Source organism: Lissotriton vulgaris, chromosome 10 (assembly GCF_964263255.1).
Source record: "Lissotriton vulgaris chromosome 10, aLisVul1.2, whole genome shotgun sequence".
NCBI lineage: Eukaryota > Metazoa > Chordata > Amphibia > Caudata > Salamandridae > Lissotriton > Lissotriton vulgaris.
In genome coordinates, this window is record NC_141698.1 from 179,662,505 (window position 1) to 179,678,214 (window position 15,710).

The 15,710-nt window shown below is 46.4% G+C and overlaps 1 long non-coding RNA gene across 1 annotated transcript; it reads right to left on the bottom strand.

Moving 5' to 3' along the window:
- Nucleotides 1–4,603: 4,603 nt before the first annotated feature.
- Nucleotides 4,604–14,773, bottom strand: LOC147684941 (uncharacterized). Its single transcript, XR_015300669.1, has 2 exons — nucleotides 14,096–14,773; nucleotides 4,604–8,108 (listed from the first exon to the last, which is right to left on the bottom strand). It is a non-coding gene; the product is annotated as an uncharacterized LOC147684941 (long non-coding RNA).
- Between the last annotated feature and the right edge of the window lie 937 nt (nucleotides 14,774–15,710).

The following is a 15,710-nucleotide window of genomic DNA, read 5'->3' on the forward strand; positions in this document are numbered from 1 at the left end:
GCCCTCACTCACTCTATTGCACTCACTCTATCTAGCTATCTATCGCACTCACTGTATCTAGCTATCTATTGCACTCACTATCTAGCTATCTATCGCCCTCACTATCTAGCTATCTATCGCACTCACTATCTAGCTATCTATCGCACTCACTATATAGCTATCTATCGCACTCACTATCTAGCTATCTATCGCCCTCTAGCTATCTATCGCCCTCACTCTATCACCCTCACTCTATCGCCCTCACTCTATCCCCCTCACTCTATCGCACTCACTCACTCTATCGCCCTCACTATCGCCCTCACTCTACTGCCCTCACTCACTCTACCGCCCTCACTCACTCTACCGCCCTCACTCACTGTATTGCCCTCACTCACTCTATCGCCCTCACTCACTCTATCGCCCTCACTCACTCTAGCGCCCTCACTCACTCTATCGCCCTCACTCACTCTATCGCCCTCACTCACTCTATCGCCCTCACTCACTCTATTGCCCTCACTCTATCTATTGCATTCACTCACTCTACCGCCCTCACTCACTCTACCGCCCTCACTCACTCTACTGCCCACAATCACTCTACCGCCCTCAATCACTCTACCGCCCTCAATCGCTCTTTCACCCTCAATCACTCTACCACCCTCAATCACTCTACCGCCCTCAATCACTCTACCGCCCTTACTCACTCTACCGCACTCACTCACTCTATCATCCTCACTCACTCTATCTAGCTATCTATCGCACTCACTCTATCTAGCTATCTATCGCACTCACTATCTAGCTATCTATCGCACTCACTATCTAACTATTTATCCCACTCACTATCTAGCTATCTATCGCCCTCACTCTATCGCCCTCACTCTATCGCCCTCACTCAACCGCCCTCAATCTATCGCCCTTACTCACTCTATTGCCCTCACTCTATCGCACTCACTCTAGCTATCTATCGCCCTCACTCTATCGCTCTCAGTCTATTGCCCTCACTCTATCGCCCTCTCTTTATCGCCCTCACTCTATCCCCCTCACTCTATCCCCCTCACTCTATCGCACCCATTCACTCTATCGCCCTCACTCTATCGCCCTCACTCACTCTATCGCCCTCACTCACTCTACCGCCCTCAATCACTTCACCACCCTCACTATCGCCCTCACTCTACTGCCCTCACTCACTCTACCGCCCTCACTCACTCTACCGCCCTCACTCACTCTACCGCCCTCACTCACTCGATCGCCCTCACTCACTTTATCGCCCTCACTCACTCGATCGCCCTCACTCACTTTATCGCCCTCACTCTATCTATCGCACTCTATCTATCACACTCACTCTATCTAGCTATCTATTGCACTCACTCTATCTAGCTATCTATGGCACTCACTATCTAGCTATCTATCGCACTCACTATCTAGCTATCTATCGCCCTCACTATCTAGCTATCTATCGCACTCACTATCTAGATATCTATCGCACTCACTATCTAGCTATCTATCGCCCTCACTCCATCGCCCTCACTCTATCGCCCTCAATCTATCACCGCCACTCACTCTATCGCCCTCACTCACTCTATTGCCCTCACTCTATCGCCCTCACTCTATCGCCCTCACTCTATCGCCCTCACTCTATCGCCCTCACTCTATCTCCCTCAATCTATCGCTGCCACTCACTCTATTGCCCTCACTCACTCTATCGCCCTCGCTCACTCTATCGTTCTCACTCTATCACACTCACTCTATCTAGCTATCTGTCGCCCTCTAGCTATCTATCTATCGCCCTCACTCTATCGTCCTCACTCACTCTATTGCCCTCACTCTATCTATTGCACTCTATCTATTGCACTCACTCACTCTACCGCCCTCACTCACTCTATCGCCCTCACTCACTCTATTGCCCTCACTCACTCTATTGCCCTCACTCTATCTATTGCACTCTATCTATCGCACTCACTCACTCTTCCACCCTCACTCACTCTACCGCCCTCACTCACTCACTCTACTGCCCTCACTCACTCTACCGCCCTCAATCCCTCTACCGCCCTCAATCATTTTACCGCCCTCAATCACTCTACCGCCCTAAATCACTCTACTGCCCTCAATCAATCTACCGCCCTCAATTACTCTACTGCCCTCACTCACTCTACCACCCTCACTCACTCAACTGCCCTCACTCACTCACTCAACTGCCCTCACTCACTCACCTGCCCTCACTCACTCACTCAACCTCCCTCACTCCCTATATTGCCCTCACTCTATCTATCGCACTCTATCTATCGCACTCACTCACTCTATCGCCCTCACTCACTCTATCGCCATCACTCACTGTACCGCCCTCAATCACTGTACCGTCCTCAATCACTCTACCGCCCTCAATCACTCTACCGCCCTCAATCACTCTACCGCCCTCAATCACTCTACCGCCCTCACTCATACTACCGCCCTCACTCACTCTATCGCCCTCACTCACTTTATCACCCTCACTCTATCTATCGCACTCTATCTATTGCACTCACTCGATCTAGCTATCTATCGCACTCACTATCTAGCTATCTATCGCACTCACTATCTAGCTATCTATCGCACTCACTATCTAGCTATCTATCGCACTCACTATCTAGCTATCTATCACCCTCACTATATCACCCTCACTCTACCGCCCTCACTCTATCGCCCTCACTCACTCTATCACCCCCACTCACTCTATCGCCCTCACTCTATCGCCCTCACTCTAGCTTTCTGTCGCCCTCCAGCTATCTATCGTCCTCACTCTATCGCCCTCACTCTATCTAGCAAACTGTCACCCTCTAGCTATCTATTGCCCTCACTCTATCGTCCTCACTCTACCACCCTCACTCACTCAACCGCCCTCACTCACTCTATCGCCCTCACTCTTTCTATTGCACTCAATCTATCGCACTCACTCTATCTAGCTATATGTCACCCTCTAGCTATCTATCGCCCTCACTCTATCGTCCTCACTCACTCAACCGCCCTCACTCCCTTAACTGCCCTCACTCACTCAACCGCCCTCACTCACTCAACCGCCCTCACTCACTTAACCGCCCTCACTCACTCAACCGCCCTCACTCACTCTACCGCCCTCACTCACTCTACCGCCCTCACTTACTCTACCGCCCTCACTTACTCTACCGCCCTCACTCACTCAACTCCCCTCACTCACTCAACCCCCCTCACTCACTCAACCCCCCTCAATCACTCAACTGCCCTTACTCACTCAATCACCCTCACTCACTCAACCGCCCTCACTCACTCACTCAACCGCCCTCAGTCACTCAACCACCCTCAGTCACTCACTCAACCACCCTCACTCACTCTATTGCCCTCACTCACTCTATTGCCCTCACTCACTCTATCTATTGCATTCACTCACTCTACCGCCCTCACTCACTCTACCGCCCTCAATCACTCTACCGCCCTCAATCACTCTACCGCCCTCAATCACTCTACCGCCCTCAATCACTCTACCACCCTCAATCACTCTACCGCCCTCAATCACTCTACCGCCCTCAATCACTCTACCGCCCTCAATCACTCTACCGCCCTCACTCAATCTACCGCCCTCACTCACTCTACCACCCTCACTCACTCTACCACCCTCACTCACTCTACCATCCTCAATCACTCTATTGCCCTCACTCACTCTATCGCACTCACTATCTAGCTATCTGTCGCCCTCTAGCTATCTATCGCCCTCACTCTATCGCCCTCACTCTATCGCCCTCACTATCGCCCTCACTATCGCCCTCACTCTACTGCCCTCACTCACTCTACCGCCCTCACTCACTATACCGCCCTCACTCACTCGATCACCCTCACTCACTCGATCGCCCTCACTCACTTTATCGCCCTCACTCACTCGATCGCCCTCACTCACTCGATCGCCCTCACTCACTTTATCGCCCTCACTCTATCTATCGCACTCTATCTATCACACTCACTCTATCTAGCTATCTATTGCACTCACTCTATCTAGCTATCTATGGCACTCACTATCTAGCTATCTATGGCACTCACTATCTAGCTATCTATCGCACTCACTATCTAGCTATCTATCGCCCTCACTATCTAGCTATCTATCGCACTCACTATCTAGATATCTATCGCACTCACTATATAGCTATCTATCACACTTACTATCTAGCTATCTATCGCACTCACTATCTAGCTATCTATCACACTCACTATCTATCGCACTCACTATCTAGCTATCTATCGCCCTCTAGCTATCTATCGCCCTCTAGCTATCTATCGCCCTCACTCCATCGCCCTCACTCTATCGCCCTCAATCTATCGCCGCCACTCACTCTATCGCCCTCACTCACTCTATTGCCCTCACTCTATCGCCCTCACTCTATCGCCCTCACTCTATCGCCCTCACTCTATCGCCCTCACTCTATCTCCCTCAATCTATCGCTGCCACTCACTCTATTGCCCTCACTCACTCTATCGCCCTCGCTCACTCTATCGCCCTCACTCTATCACACTCACTCTATCTAGCTATCTGTCGCCCTCTAGCTATCTATCTATCGCCCTTGTGGAAGCGAGTCTGAAATACAAGGGATAATTAATGATAGGAAAGACAGACACAACCACAGAATTTGTCAGCTCAGAATATGGTACATTTATTAGCCACAACAAATACAATTTAACGTGCAACACGGTGACAGTCAGCATAGAAGCTAGAATGTCCAAAGATTTATTGTGTTTGGTATACTTTATAGACTCAAACCACAGGACCACCCATATGACACATGACAATAGAAGTATTATACGTAGCACAGTCCACCATGATTCCCACAGCCAATGGGCACAGAACTGTAACAAGAAATCTCCTTGTAAGGTCTGATACATCTGATGCATACATACTGTAGCTAACCATGTGATCTGAATGGGCAGTATTGGGGTCAGTCAATCAAAATGCGAGCTGTCATGGCCTGGTATATTTCCATTCAAAACTGCGACATAAGCAAGGCGATGAGTAATATTGCGAAATCTGTTATTTGCTAAAAATTATATTGTGCAACCGGTGTGTCACTTCAAGCGGTGTGTCACTTATCTCGTCTGGGCATAGAGAAATGCAAGGACAGCACTTCTCTGATTGTGAAAGGGTCTGAACTATCCAAGATGGAGATTACAGACAAAGGCTAAGTTAAGAGGGCCTGAAGCTACAATCATTTGGTATCAAAATCCAAGATGGCTTCAGCATTCCCAAATCTGATACCAAATCAATATACCCTGCGTGCCAATATAATCATATCCATGGCAGGTACCTCAGCCACTGCCTGTTGCTCTGGCTCATGGCTGTGCTCATGGCCACGGTGCATAGAGCGTAAGCAGTAGGAGACAAGGGATGTGCAGCAGACTGGGCAGACCTGTATCATAATGCAGAGTGTCAATAACACAGCTGCTATTATGATAACAGCCTTTATGATCCATGAGCCCTCTTCCTCATCCCTAACATCCTTTATGTTATGGATTGCCCTATCTATGTTCCTGCTGTTGTCAGGTATATAAGAACGGCACTTTTGACCTGTGCCATGTCTGAGAAGTGGACCATACGTGGTATTATTGATGCAAGGTAACAACGGCCGTACCAACCTGGAGGCAGGTAAAAGTATGCCCATGGTCCGTAGACAAAGAATTGTCCCTTGTAACCCACCAGTCCAGGTGAGGACCCAGTATTGCTGTCCTTGATGGGCGACAGCCTTGTGACGTGTGTGCAGTTACTTTTGCCCATAAATATTTTGTCCACTTTCCTAGGTCCCATTATTCTCCTCATCTTGCTTATCCTGTCCTTACATGCCAACAGTCCTTGTTTTCCGTGCAGTAATTCCTGTAACACACAGGGGTAGGGTATGCATGACTACTGTGTTGAGCAGTTATGTGCTGTAGCTATGTCTGAAGGTAATTTAGGTATTCTGTCCCGCTGTATCCCTTCATCATATAGGATGCAGGATGGGGCTTGGGACAGTTATTCTTCTCCAATTTAATTTTAATTTAAAATATTTCTAGAGCGCAGCGTACACCTTGCGGTTTCTTGGCGCTAGGGGGATCGGCAACTTATTCTTCTCTAAACCTTGGTATATTACCTTCCTTGTTACTACTCTGCTAATTGTCATTTTCCTCAGCCCTGTTTCTGCATCTCCTGTCAAATGTGCTAAGCATCTCCGTGTCTGACCTTGTAGGGTGCATATTCCCGCATGGTGCCCATTTCTTCTTAGGCTCTCTGGCACCCTGTCTGATACTCTCTATATTGGAAACATTCAGTGTTGGGGCTGCCGCGAGGCCAGTGTTGGGAGGTGCAACTAATACTGACATATTGTGTTCAGTGGAGAGTTACTCATGCATCAGAATACAACCCATGTACTTGGAAACTGGTAGTACAATGTAGCTCATGCTGTGTTGTGTATCTGTGGGTAGGTGGGTACAAACATAGCATCCTGAAATGTTCATGATCTGTACATATAATTTCAGCATTTCAACATATTTATTGTTATCATATTCTTCCCACAATTCTCTGTCATTCTCTTCTGTAACCTCCTTCTTCCCCAACACAATCTGGTCTGGCACAACTATGTTTGGCTCCTCATGTTGTACAACTGTATTATTCTCATCCCCCACTTTGCCATGAAGAAATGGGATGTCAAACTCCTCTGCAAACATTATAAACATTGTTGTCAGAACTATCCCAGGTACTGGTGATAATACAGCTGCCAGAATATATGGCCATCTACGCTCATTTGTCCTTGGCCTAGGCATATTAAAAGCGTTTATGGGATTAATAATAAGCCATTATTTTTGCCCCAATTGACGTCTGTAACAATATGTAACCCACTGTTTTCTATGGCAATTATAATACTTTGTAAAACTTCAGTTCGTGCTGTTGCTAGCTCCTGGGCTGATGGTAGGAAGCCAACTATTGGGAAGGAAAGGTCATTCAGTATAAGTGTCTGCAGCCCGCTCAATATTGGGGGATTTGGCACTGCTACTCTCTGAACAGTTGTTACCTCTACTCCTGGTGACAACGTTGCCACTGCTGACCTTATTGTTATATATAACACCCTTTCTTCCACCACCCGTATCGTAATCCACCTGTGTACTGCAGGTGATGCAACCTGCATATCTCAATTTTATTAGCAATCAATAAAATGTTGTTACAACATCCATTATTGCCCCCCAGCCAATGTGATGTATGCTAGATATGACACTGTCCAAGATGTCAAGGCATGTGTTCGCCAGTTCCTGGGCTGGTGCTAGGCTGCCAAATGTGGGAAATGTAAGCTGTTGCAATATCAAGTCCGTCAACTTGCTCCTCAGTGGTGGTTTTGGTACAATCAACTGGATTTGTCCCTTCTTCTCCACTCCTGGCCACAATAATCGTATGACTATCACCAAGGTTGACTCTTGCACCTCTATTGTCATTTGCATCAATCTGCCACTCCTTGTTGTGATCAAAGGTGATCCAGATGCAATGGTAGTCATGTAGCTGAATATAGTCTATTTTCACAGTTCAATGTTCCTCTGGTGCTTCACTAGTCCGTGTTGTGCTCACAGTTCTTAATTAAAATATATTTGATACAGCACCATTTGAAATCAAACACGTTGGTGCCTTTGTTGGGTCTGACAGAGGTTACCAGTACATAACAGACAATAGGCACTTGAAGGAGACAGGTGTCTCTATGATGTCATCTGGAGGATGTGTCTGCCAGGCACAGCAGACCGTTGCATTGGTCGGTCTGTTGGAGGGTTGGCCCGCAGCCAGCAGGAGATCTCTTCTTCCTTATCCCCTGTCGTGCTGGTCGGGCTGGTCCTTCCTGGTGGATCGGAGGTTGTACCTATGGTCCGCCTCAGGTGCTGCTGGTGATGCTGCCGGAGCTCGCCGTCCGTCGTCCTGGTCCGCTGCCCGCTTGGTGTGAGAACTGTGGATCCACGAAGTCAATCCCTCGCACTTCACTGCGGTCGCGGTGGTCAAGATGACGGTGAAAGGACCCTTCCACCTGGGCTGAAGACAGTTCCGCCGGGTATGGGCCTTTATCCAAATCCGGTCCCCAGGCTGCAGGTCCTGGTGGTGGAGTTGCTGCTTCTGGAAGAGCCTGCAGGACCTGGCGGTGAAGATAACGTAAAGTCTCTGTTAGTTTCTTACAGTAACACAAAAGCAAATCGTCTACTATTGGCAGAGGCGCAGTGGACATATGACCCGCAATGTTCATGGGTCTGCCAAACAACACTTCATGTGCACTTAGTTTTGTTATCCTGTCAGGCGTACTTCTCATTCCTAGCAGAGCTATTGGTAGTCCATCCACCCATGACAGTTCTGTAGAAGCGCAGATTTTCCGTATCTTATTCTTCAAGACCCTTCACTGTAGTTTCTATGTGACCCCCAGACCCTTGCATAGTCCCCCTATTACCTGGGAAATGAATGCAGGCCTATTGTCTGAGTCCAGAAGTGTTGGGATCCCAAATCGTAGGATAAGTTCCTTCAGGAGACATTTAGCGACTGTTGATGCATCACAGTTCTTTGTGGGGTATGCCTCCATCCACTTACTAAACATACTGAAAATGACCAAGACATGCCTGCACTTATGGGTGGGTGGCATGTCAATGAAATCCATTTGTAGGCTTTCAAACGGTCCCTGGGGTGGAGGGAAGTGACCAGGTGCAGTGCGGGTACCCTTTCCAGTGTTATACTGTGCACAGATAGTGCACTGCCTGCAAAGTCTCTCAGCTGTGTGACAAAACTTGCCATGAAACCAGCATTGTGAAAACAGTCTAATCATTCCGTCTCTCCCCACATGTGAGGGGCCATGGAAGAGACGTGCCATTGAAGGAAGCATTGATGAAGGCAGGCAGATTTTCCCATTGGGCCCAGTCCAGAAGGCAGGCAGATTTTCCCATTGGGCCCAGTCCATAATCCCTCCTCTGTTTTCACACACCCTCCTTTTGCTCACTCGGCTATCTCCTCAATGTCAACTTTTTTTTGGATGTCTAACATCCACCTCTCTGTTGCTGCCCACTAGTTGTACCATTGCTAGCTGGCAGCCTGTCAGTGCTATCCTCTTTGCTTCTCTATCAATGAATGCATTGCCCTTTGACACATATTCTCTAGATGATGTGTGTGCAGCACATTCTATGATGACCACTTTGGATGGTCTCAGTAATGCTTGGAGGAGGTCACTTAACAACATTGCATGTTGTATTCGTTTGCCTAAGGATGTTAGGAATCCCCTCAAGGAGAGAGACAATATTTTAATAAACACAGAATGCACCCACGTTCTTTCATTAAGTGCAGATATACAACTGTTGTTAATTCACCAGGTCTTGCAGAAGTAGGCCAAGAATCAGTACTCCTAGAAAATATCTGTGAACTGCATTTAAGCATGAGCAAATATGCAGGTGTAGTTCTGCTCATGCAAAAATCTACACCTCCACTTGTATCCAACCTCAGAAGAAGTATTATGTCTGTCTCTTTCAGGAGTAAAATCCAACATATCTCAGTATGGGAACATTTTTCAGCGAAGAGCTGGTGAAAACCCTTAAAACGTGCAAGCATTTTTGCACATACTCCAAACGGCATTTCCGTCCTGTAACTTTTTCCTTACCATTACCTTCAGCCCCTGTATGTAGATCTGTGGAACGTGGCAGCATAAGGTAATAGTTAGCATTCAAACCCTACTATGGAAGGAGCCCTGGTATAATCAGAAATGCTATTTTAGACATCTTATATAATGATATTGCTGCCATAATTTGTCACCGCATTACATGGCACAAAAGGGACAAGTGTTTATGTTATAAGACACCTATTCACACACACCCCTAGACTGCACCTGTATATTAAGACATATTAAATGTGGGCATACAGTATCCTTGAAATACCATAATATGAAGCACAGTTATTCAATGCACACTGTCCTTCTGTATTTGCATATATTCATTACTAAAGATCAATTAATAAACATAATATTACAACTCTGTGTCCGAATCCTTGGTGGGCCCTTGCGAATACACTGCTTTTTAAAAAAAGCATTTTAGCATATTCACATTACAATATAATTTGTTATATTTCGTTGAAGAACCTAGAAATGAAAACATTAATATTCATTCTTTTAGATGCATATATAAAATAGTACTTTTCCTTGCGCCATTCAATTAGGTACAACCCTTATAATCTTGCCCCCTTCCAGTACTTTTCTAGCCGTGCCCACTATTTAAGAATTTTCAGTGAGCCTGTGTTGTTGCTGAAGCATGAACCAGAATTAGAGCCATTTCTCCATCGTGGAAAGGTGTGCCTCTTAAATCACGCTAAACATTTGCATAATTATCTGTAGCTAGCACATATGCAGTACTTTTTTTTTTTTAAACACTCCCTGTCCATGACCCATTGCTAGGTGAGAATAATTCTGTGAGAAATCAGTAGTGGTGCAATGTGTGGGCCAGATTGTCAGAATAATAGAACATATTTGCACCAGTGGAGCTTTCTAACCAGATATGAGAGGATGAAAACCTCTAGCATTACACTCTGTAGGGGAATGAAGGAAAGAACTTAAAAAGCATATTATCTTCACAAGCAAGAGAAGAATCAAAACATTGTGCTTTTGTGTATTGGCATTTACCTTACCCGACCAAATTGTGTGATCCTGGGCATTTCAATCCTGGGAATTTAATCATCCCCCCTCAATATGTTTAAATGCATACATTAAAGACTAGTACTTGAAATACTGACAATACTTATCAATGCACTGCAAGAACATGATCTACCAAAATGAAACAGCTCTACATGTCTTTAACATTTCTGCTATAGACTGTTCTCCTGAAAGTGATGCTATGCAGGGCTACCTCCCATCAATTGAGTAACCTGACCTTTGAGCAAATGTTGCCTCCTGTAAATTAACTCTAAACAACTATAAATTGTAAGTCATTCCATTAATATACATTTAAGAATTTACATTCCCTTCCATTCTCCGCTGCGAATAATACATTTCTTTTTTTTTTTTTTTAAACCAGTTCTGTTCATACTCACAGAAAACTGTTGTAGTGTGTGGTTTAGTCTTGGCGCAATGCCCAGAATCTGTGGCCAGGCCACGATCATTATTTCAAAGCCATTCCAAAAGAGTTTTCTTTAACCCTTCAATGCATCGTATCATCGATGGCCATGCTGGCCATTTCTCAGTACCCTTTGTTCTACACATAATTTCAGAAAGCCTTGGTAAAGGACATGAGATCTACTCTGTACCATGACACATGTACAAATGCCACTTTATTTTCCTTCCCCACATGTGAAGAAAGCAAATGTCAATGCGGTGTGTTGTGGGCACTTTGAAAGAAATCAGAGAATGAAAATATTTGCGATATCCAAACTATAACATGGAGAAAGGGGGCTGCGGGCCTCAGGACCTTAGCCGATTAAGAAGCAGTATTGAACGTTTTATTTTTCTGTGCGTCATTGTAACAGCTAATTTTTCTTTCCGCAGAACTTGGAAGGAGGACAGGCTGCTTCCTGTCCCATTGTTACAAAAGAAGCAGTATTTGAAAGATCCTGTCTAAAGTTCTATTTCGTTTACTTCCTCATTCAAGAGTTTGTGCACAAGGTCTGTTCTCCATGAGATAGCTCGGTGGGTTGTGCCCCTGTGGTAGAGAATGCGAGTGCAAACATATATGTTTGGCACGGGCAGATGTATCCTTTCCAAAGAAGCGTGCTCACTCACATATATTTAATCTAACTGAAGGGATGTGTCTATTTTGAAATAACGGGGCTGTCGACACTGCCTGGGAGCACCGAAAATAGACGTGTCACCCTGTCTAACATGACAACCAGGTGCTAAGCAGCCATAAATGTCCTCGGATTTGATAAATATTGGAAAGGGTCTATTTGAGCAGTCTAGAAATATTATTGTATGAAAATAGCAACAGAAATCGGTGTCCTTTTGTCAAAGTCAGATCAGTCAAAAATGTAGCTGTACAGTCAAATTTGACCATTGATGAACACTGGTATTGACAACAAAAATCACAAAACTCAAGAAACTTAATCCAAATAAAGGAAAACAGTAAATTACATATTCCTTCCCTGTGTGAAACCAGGCATTCACCCCCTCCTTTTCACACCATCTTCCACCTTCCACCCCTGGAGCCAGCGAGTGTCGCAGGCAAGACAGGGAATTGCAGAATTACACCCTCCCTGAAACATCAGTAGTCTTGTGCTGCCTATTTTCAGGGAGTCACTGCGTGGTCAAGGAACAAATGCAAAGTTTTGCCTTCGCCGGAACTCAGTCGAGGAACAAATGCAAAGTTTTGCCTTCGCCGGAACTCAGTCGAGGAGGTGACAGTGCAGTAAGTATAATCTAATCCAAATATAAATCACATCATCAGAGAGAGAATACCAGGGGAGTATCTGCAGTTACAACCCCTTGCGACGCTGGGTGTGCTCAAACTGCGCCTGCACCCATGGGCCCACTTTCAAGAATTATCACCGAATCCTCCTGACCCTGCTCCCACTGAGCAGGGTCCCCGGACCTATCAGTCTGGTTGGAGCGCCACTGGCTGCCTATGAACAGAAATCTGGAGGGGATGCAAATCACCAACCCTCCACCAGCCCCTCCAACCAAGGTCCCAAAGGGGCTCGTCAGCCCACTCATGACTGAGTTCCCTCAGAACTCTGGCTAGCCAATACGGGTGCTCCATTTGCAATGGCACCCAATTTTTCCTTTTCCGTCCCCTGACATGGTAACTGTAAGTCCAGTCTTTTTTTTTTTTTTTATTCTGTCAAGTAATGCCATTTTCTAATAAACAAAAATGGAACTCAGTCCTAAGCGTAAAGCCACCATGTAAGCAGCTGATTTGTTTCTGTGGGGCTGGCTGGCAACTGTCCAAACTATAGTTAGTCAAAGGATTTCCCATGACAAATAATAAACAGGAAGTGTGTATGGTGTGCGTGATATGTACAGTGGGAGCAGCGCAGGGTCTTTACTCAGTAATCTACAACCACGATGAACAAAATGCAATCGTACCAGACAGATGATGGGAAAGGGTGCGCGTTACATAGGTGACATTGACACACACAGGATGGTCACAAACAGTTGCACGTGCTTTTCAGCCAGCTTGTCAGCTATGCCAATTCACAGAGGAAGCCAAAGGAAGCCATTCGCCATGTATTCATACAAGGCAGCCGATACCAGTTCACCACAGCACTGAGTCATGAAAAAAGTATATGAAGTCTTCGGGTGCTATGATTCTGGCGTCCCATAGACTGAACAGGAGACAGGAAAGGGTGGTGAAAAAGATCAGTAACTCCACGTCCCCTTGCAATTCTCCTTGGCCCCAATAAACTGGGAGGAGAGGGCGGCTGGACAGAGAGAGTTTGAAAAACACACAGAACACATGCAGATTTTCATGCATATGTTGACCATACAAGGAAATAGAGAAGGTGAACTCTCTTTCGCCGCCAGATATTCACAATGAACAAATGAACAGATAGAACAGATAAACAAGTAACAGTTCGGGTCACCGCAGCAGCGCCGCAAAATGTGCATGTGTGGTGAGTGTGGTCAGTGTGTGTGGGTACCGGATAAGTAATGTCTACACCACTAGATGATAACAGAGCAGACAACTGATTAACACAGTGTCACGCTATTCGTACTATGGCAGCCAGCCAGCATATTTGGGTAAATCGGAGTGTCAGGAACAGTCACAGTTGAGTCAGTCGAGTCAATTAAGTCAGTCACTAAGCGTACTTACACCAGAAGGCTAAGCAAGGCACATATCACTTCATACATATGTAAATGAGGCATAGAGCAATCAGGACACCCCCCTGTATGTGCCGAGGTCAACCCCAAGGCACAGACACCAAATGGCAGTGGCCGGGGGAAAGAGACCCAGACCACCAGAGCACCAGAAACACGATCAGAACAACAACAGAACCACGCTTGCGTACCTGGCCCCAGATCCAGCAGGGCCGAGGAACCACGCCAGGCGCCACCAGAAACACGGGGAGCAAACTGCTACAACCCACAATGGGAGCTCACAGGAAACCCATGAAAGGAGAAGGCCCCCCTGCTCAACCAAAATCAGAGGACAAAAACCTCAAATAAACACTTACCTCCAGTACACGAAGTCCGTCAAACCCACTGACCTCTGCTCCAGGCAATCAGTGGCAGCTGTCCAACCCCAGACTGGACTCTCACTGGTAAGACAGGAATCTGCAGTAGTACGCCTTCCCTCGGACCTCAAGCCAACACGAGTAGGCGTCTGGGAGTCACTGCGTGCATGGAACTTTGTGAGGCACACCGTCACACTGGGGTCGGACAGCGACCGGAGCCAAATACTAGGATGCAAGGAGAAAAACAGCAAATCACAAAGGAGCCCAGAGCCACGAAGGGACCCCTAGGTCCAGAACCGGCCGAGAAGGGAATCAGAGGAAGAATCACAACTCAAACCAGAGCATCAGGGACGCAGTCATCAACAGAGTGGTGGCAAAACAGAAAATAAATAATAACAGCCACCAGAAAGAGGCAGATAAAAACACACCAACATCGTCCCAATCCACGACATATCACAGGGACCAGCCAGACAAACAGGGCAGAGCCAAGAGGAAATACCACAAAAACTGAGCTGAGAAAAAGATCAGAGGAACAGAGCAGGAACCAGAAATCAAGAGGAACAAGGCCGCACACGAGCAGGCCGGCCACCGGCATCCAACGGAGCGAAGCAGAGAGATGCACAGAGAAAAATCAGAGTCATCGAACCTCAAAACTCCAGGCTCCAGAGGAAACCCGCGGTCGAGCCGCCCGAGATCAGCGATGTCACCACGAAGTCCGGGGCTGCATTCTCCACCAAGATGTGGAAGCGAGTCTGAAATACAAGGGATAATTAATGATAGGAAAGACAGACACAACCACAGAATTTGTCAGCTCAGAATATGGTACATTTATTAGCCACAACAAATACAATTTAACGTGCAACACAGTGACAGTCAGCATAGAAGCTAGAATGTCCAAAGATTTATTGTGTTTGGTATACTTTATAGACTCAAACCACAGGACCACCCATATGACACATGACAATAGAAGTATTATACGTAGCACAGTCCACCATGATTCCCACAGCCAATGGGCACAGAACTGTAACAAGAAATCTCCTTGTAAGGTCTGATACATCTGATGCATACATACTGTAGCTAACCATGTGATCTGAATGGGCAGTATTGGGGTCAGTCAATCAAAATGCGAGCTGTCATGGCCTGGTATATTTCCATTCAAAACTGCGACATAAGCAAGGCGATGAGTAATATTGCGAAATCTGTTATTTGCTAAAAATTATATTGTGCAACCGGTGTGTCACTTCAAGCGGTGTGTCACTTATCTCGTCTGGGCATAGAGAAATGCAAGGACAGCACTTCTCTGATTGTGAAAGGGTCTGAACTATCCAAGATGGAGATTACAGACAAAGGCTAAGTTAAGAGGGCCTGAAGCTACAATCATTTGGTATCAAAATCCAAGATGGCTTCAGCACCCTCACTCTATCGTCCTCACTCACTCTATTGCCCTCACTCTATCTATTGCACTCTATCTATTGCACTCACTCACTCTACCGCCCTCACTCACTCTATCGCCCTCACTCACTCTATTGCCCTCACTCACTCTATTGCCCTCACTCTATCTATTGCACTCTATCTATCGCACTCACTCACTCTACCACCCTCACTCACTCTACCG